This window comes from Nelumbo nucifera, chromosome 1 (assembly GCF_055504915.1).
Source record: "Nelumbo nucifera cultivar China Antique chromosome 1, China Antique-T2T, whole genome shotgun sequence".
Taxonomy (NCBI): domain Eukaryota; kingdom Viridiplantae; phylum Streptophyta; class Magnoliopsida; order Proteales; family Nelumbonaceae; genus Nelumbo; species Nelumbo nucifera.
In genome coordinates, this window is record NC_142649.1 from 81,927,983 (window position 1) to 81,934,809 (window position 6,827).

Genomic DNA, 6,827 nt, shown 5'->3' on the forward strand with positions numbered 1-6,827 from the left:
CCCGTGGATCGATCTATCCTCGGGCGACTGCTGTGGCGGCTGCTCGTTCTGCCTGCTGCTAGACTCGGGGGCTTTCCTTCTCTGGTCCCCTGTCGGTCTGCTTGCTGATCTTCCTGGCGTCTTTCTTCTTGCTGTACAAAATTTTTCAAGTACCTGCGCGGATGAGCTCCTCGATCTCGTCGCGGAGGTTCTTGCAGTTCTCCGTATTGTGCCCGTGGTCTCTGTGGAAGATTCCAGTTTCTTGTTGCAGAATCTCCCCTCAACCTAGGAGACCACTTGACAAAGGAGGAGTCCTTGATGGCCATTACAATTTCTCCTTGCTTAGTGTTGAAAGGTGTGCAGTTCGTCCTTTCAACAGGTGGGGTCCTGGAGCGCCGACCTGACTTGCAAAATCGCGAAGGAGTTCGACTTCCAGACTTGTTTCCTCCCTTGCTCGGGGACTTGCTCTTTCTTTTTTTGTGTCCTTCATTACTTGTGTTGTCACTGTCTCTTATTTTTTTTCTGTCGGGTTGTCAGTCTTTTGGTTCATTTCCTCTTCGGTTCGGATGAACTGGTCATCTAACTTGAGGAATTATGTGATGTCTTTTGGATTATTGGCCACCACATGCCATTTGAACTCTCTGTGAGTTATTACTTTCTTGGCTGCCGTGAGTCTTACCGCCAGGTCCAAGTCGGGGATCTACAGGCAGGTGTCGTTGAAGCGCTTGATGTATTTTCTAATCGACTCTCCTTCTCTATGAACCACGTTGAGAAGGCTTTCCTGCGACCTTGGGCACTTCTTGCTGGTGATGAAGTGCGAGGTAAACAACTCTACGAATTGCGCCCCACTCTTGATCGATCCCGGCGCGAGGTTCCTGTACCAGGTCCGAACTACCCCCATAAAAGTGGTGGAGAAAGCCACACACATGCAAGACTCGTCAGCCCCAGCAAGGTGCATCTAGGACTGCAAGGAGTCCAGATGATCATTAGGATCAAAAGACCTGTCATACTTGTCCAGGGGAGGCATCTTGAAATCTTTGGGCATCGGGGTTGCCAAGAGCTCAGGCGACAAGGGAGACGACCCGGAAAGTAGGGGAGGAGCGGCCTTTGTAGCTACCGAGCTCGCCTCCTCCTTACCTTTAGCCTGTCCTTCTTGTTGGTTCGGTCTCACTGGCTGGTTGTTCTGAGCTGAAGTACGGCGTGCCTTGCGACGCCTCCATTGTTGCTTCTTTATCGGCTCGACATTTGTGCTGCTGATTTCGGTATGCTCTGGTACCATTCTGTAAAGAGGTAGCTCCTGGTTCCATGTGGATTCTGGGGCTGGCTATCATGGATGGAGTGGCCCTGCCTTGAGTTCGCGCCCCGAACCCCGAATTGGTTACCTACAAGCGACCCCCCTTGTTGCGAATGCCGAGGAAGATTGGCCCTGTTAGGATAAGTATCCCCGGACCTGTTTCCGAGGTTCCTTTGCGAAGCAGGTGGAGTAACCTGATCGTCTCCCCTCCCACGGGGTGAGACATGACTCTTGGGAGGAACTGGGACTTGGGAAGTCTCTTCGCCTCAGTGGGGAGATCAAATGTTCTAGTTCACATGAGGTCTGTTCTGATTCTGTTGGGCCCCTCGGTGCCAAGGTGGGATTGGTTGCTGGCTTTGCGGCAGTGGGGGGAACTACTGCTGGTACTGCTGGAATTGCTGAACCTACTGCATTTGGACCTAGATGGCCCGCACACACTGCACCTGGTCGTCAAACTGGGATAGTCCAACTCTGGGGGGGAACCACAGAGGGCTCATAAAAGGTTGTGCCTACCACTGGGGGAAGTGGGGCGTTCACTTGTGTGGTGTTTGGTGGCATGGTCAGCATTGGAACCCCAGCCGCGGTAAGCGGGATGGTGAACTAGCCGATGCACACTGAAGGGAGTTGGGGTTGTCCCCCGGTGATGTTCATCTCGTTGCTTTGTCCGGCGTGAATGGAAGATGCCATTGATTCAGAAGGTTGATGAATGTAAAGAAGGCTTTTCGGTCAAGTTCCCATAGACGACGCCAATAGATGTAGCACGATCTGACTACTCCCTGCTGGAGGATAATCTGTTTTGCAGTTGAGCGGCGAGCTACATGAATTTGCAAGATAGCAGATCAGAGAACCCAGGGTGGCTAACCCGGCGAGGTCGCTCCGATGCTTAAGTCAATAAATTGTGATGCGAGCTGAAAAGCTTTGAGAGCTAGAGAGCTAGAGAACTAGGGAGTAGAATAATCACATGTACCTTGTGAAATTGGGGTTGAAGCCTTTATATAGTTGAGCACTCGCGGGTTTTGCGTATCAGTTCCGGGATTTCCGGGTTGTGGAGATAGAGTTCGTTCCGCTTCCGAAGGAGCTGTGTGTAGGTAAGGCTTATCGTCCCAATTCCGACTCTGGCGGAGTCAGGATGAGTCCTCATCGTAATCTCAAAAAAGTCGGGATCTGTTAGCTCATCGTGATCTCGAGAGATTCGGGATTCGTCGAAGAGACCTCTGGAGTTGGTTATGCGGAAGTCGGATATAGACTTCTTTTTCCTTTTTTTTTGCGGTAAAAACATCTTCACTTCAAGGTTCAAAGTATCGGATACGCTTAGCGTATCGGAAAGGCAATTTTAAGATACGTATCGAGATACGCTTTAGATACGCATGCGTATCAAAGAAAAATTAAGATACACATAAATACGCAAAGATACGCTTAGAAACACTATAAAAACTTCAATATAATATAAAAATACACCAATAACACTAAATATAAGACTTTAAAAAGATATTTACATTAAATTAATACATTTTAATAGAATTTATAAAGAACTGCATCATACTCAAGTACTCAACATATGTGAACATCTAAACAATGTTTATTAAATTTATAATCACATCAATATTTGATAATTCAATTCAACACATATAACAATATTCAACACAAAATATTGTCAAAATTAAAGAAAAAACATTTAGTAATAGAAGTGTAAAACATACCTTCATGAATGATGATGTCCATTAATAACCTATATAACATATAATTAATAAATAAATATCAAAATCATAATAAAATTAATTATTTGATAAATTATTTACTTACATACCTAAAATCATGTGATGACAACCAATAATTCAGTACCATAGGGAGTTTCTTGCAGGCTCATAGTTGCTTATATCTACATTGTGTTGATCTTTAACCAAAGCGCAATATTCGCCCCAACTCATTTTATTAGAATATGATATATCTGTCTGAAATTATCAAATTGCTCCCTAATACAACATTGTTGATAACAATGTTTGAATCTAATAATTTGATCCACATGCTTCAGCAAAACCACCGAAAAGCCAATAACTCATTATAGTTATAGGGAATGTAGCTGTATGACCCGTGTTATATGACTCATAATCATACTAAGAAGAGTTGTAGCCATAATTAGAAGTTGAAATCAAACTTATCCTACTTAATCCAGACATCATCTCATTACTTTCAATGAATCTTCCATAATGTTGGTTCCATTCATCTGATCTTCCATAACCATAAGAATCATAACTGGAACTATCCGTTAAATGCATGTCTCTACGACTTGGACGGTATTGCTCTTGGCTGTGGCATTGAATCATCTATAGGTAGTATATATTTGACAAAACTATTAGTAACATCACTTTTATTGTGACCACCTGTTCTATTATTGCCACCTCTATCATATTCATAACCATCACCATCACCATCACCATTACCACCATCATCATTAGTAGACTCATTACCATTACCAGTCCCACTATTGCTTGTTTATTCTCTGACCCAATCATCAAATATAAAATATTGGAAATTAATGATATAATTAAATAGATCAAAAAATACATGATTTATGCAAATGGTGAATGAATTGTGCATTTAATCTCTTATTTATAATGTCCAGGATGTATTTATTTAAATTGGAAAACTTATCTTCAATCATCTTCTTCACTCTATGCATTGCCTCATGTACAATTCTCATTCTTGGTCTTTTTTCACCATCAACAATTTGAAGCATTTTTACAAAGGGCTCAGTTATTAAAACACATTGTTGAACTAATTTTCAAAAGTTGTTGTCATTGATAATTTTTTCAACTTTTTCTCCCCTTTTTGTTCTTGTTTGTGGTAATGATTTCCATTCATTTGAGTCAATTATGCCTCTCGATGCTATATTTTGAGAATTTAGACCTTCAAAAGCAATATAATGAGTGGCAAAGCGAGTTGGCCTTTGATGTATTTACTCTCTATAATTTGTGAAACTCCTCATCAAGTTGAGAATAATTGAGTGATTATAAATGAAATTGGTAATCGTTTTTCCCCTTCAATCACTTTGGACACCATAGAAACTTTAGCAATGTCTTCTAACATTAAATCAAGGCAATCAGCTACACATGGTGTCCAATACAAGTGCTTTTTTTTTTTTATTTTTTTAACATTATGCCAGTTGCTTTATAAACACTTCCATTATCAGTCACAACTTGTACAACATTTTCTGCACAAATTTCATCAACCACTGCATTCATCAAATTAAACAAATAATGTGCATTATGTCAATCACTAATTGGTCATGTCCAATCATCACACATAATAGTGAGTTCATATGTTTAAGATTTTTTGAAGAATGTTTTGAAATGGTTTTAAACTCTTCAACTTCCTCATCTAAGAACATCCCCATAATTTCATAAGGTGTAGGCCCCCGTACACCTTTTTCTGCAGGGATATGATTGTATAGAAAAAACTTTGAAACAACTCTTTTCTATATTAGGAGTGCCACTTCTTGAGGATTTTTTTGGACTTAGAGGGCTTAAATATGTTAAATGCTTTTTTCAACTATTTGCTCGAAAAATAGCACTTTTGCTTTTAGATAATTGTGATTGTGAAGAACCCCCTTTTGGTGTTGTGATTCTCTAAGTTGGGGCCTAATGCTATGGAATCTTTCTAATTGTTCTTGTTCACATTGATAAGTTCATGATGCATGTCTATCCATACTAAATGCCCTTTGCTCTACATCATCATCATTAATATTAACATATTCAAACCTTTCATCATCATCATTATCTTTTTCCCCATCCTCATCATCCCTTTTAGGCTTCAATGTTATTTCTATCATTTTTTTCTTCTATCTTTGTTTTTGTTTTTCTTCAACATCTCCTGCTCTTTGAGATGTTCTTTCATTGCTTTGGAAATTTCCATTGGGCACTTTAAACAACCAGAAACGTTTAATACTCTCTAGGCCAAGTGATGTTTAAAACGGGTTACACCATTGCCTTTCATAATCTGCCCACAAAAATTACATTTGGTATGGAGTGTATTATTATTTTCTCTACTACCATATCTCCATCAAATATTTGCGTATTCTTCCCTTTTAGGTGCCATATTAAATACTCGGTACAAAGCACTTCATAATTCACGTAAACCATAAAAATAAATTAGAAAACACTTCATACTCAAATTCATATTTCTTCAATATAAATGTTATATTTATTGATGATTCACATTTTCAAATTATTATTCAAATTTAAATAAAAAAACCAAATGATCTATGGAAATGATAAATTAGCCATATATTAAGAATATATTCAGTGTTTATGAAAAAATTACAATAAAAGATAAATTAACTAATATTCATTTTTAATTTTAAAACTAATAGATCAGCCATATATTAAGAATATATTCAGTCCTTAGGGCTATATCATAACAAAATATAATTAAATATTATTTATTTTTAGTTCTAAAAATTACAAAAAAAATTCAAAAAAAATATATTTGAATGATAAATGTCAAATAATCTAGGGATATGATAGATAGGCCATATATTAAGAATATATTCTGTCCATAGGGCTATATCATAACAAAATATAAATAAATATTATTTATTTTTAATTTTGAAAATTATAAAAGAAAATTCAAAAAAATCATATTTGAATGATAAATGTCAAATGATCAATGGATATGATAGATCAACCATATATTAAGAATATATTCAGTCCTTAGGGCTACATCATAACAAAATATAATAAATATCATTTATCTTTAATTATACAAATTATAAAAAAAATCATATTTCAATGATAAATGTCAAATAATCTATGGATATGATAGATCAGCCATATATTAAGAATATATTCAGTCTTCAGGGCTATACCATAATAGAATATAATTAAATATTATTTATTTCTAATTCTAAAAATTATAAAAACAATTAAAAAATCATATGTGAATGATAAATGTCAAATTATCTATGGATATGATCGATCGTTCATATATTAAGAATATATTCAGTGTTTGCGGACAAATCATATTAAAAAATAATTAATTAATATTTATTTTTATTTCTAAAAATTATAAAGAAATAAAAAAATCATATATTTAAAGAATAAATGCCAAAATGTCAAATGATCTATGGATATGATAGATCAACCATAGATCTACAATACATTCAGTCATTACGGACAAATCATGATAAAAAATAATTAATTAATATTTATTTTTTATTTCTAAAAATTATAAAAAAATATTACATAGAAAATTTCAAATCTTACATGGATATGGCAGATCACCCATAGGTTTCTAACATATTAAGTGCTTACATTCAAATAAAAAAATAAATATTTTTTTTTATTTTTTTCTTTATTTTTATTTTTTCATATTTCTTATAAAAATCAATAGATCTAGACATATAATAAAAAAATATGATTTTTGACATGGGAAATGTAGATCGGGTAGGTTTAGAGCATTTCTGAGCTTTCAAACAAGAAAGAAACAACAAATCAAAGAGATTAGATGAAAAAAATTTGAAAAACTCACCTATTTTTTTCAGGAGAAAGAAGCTTCT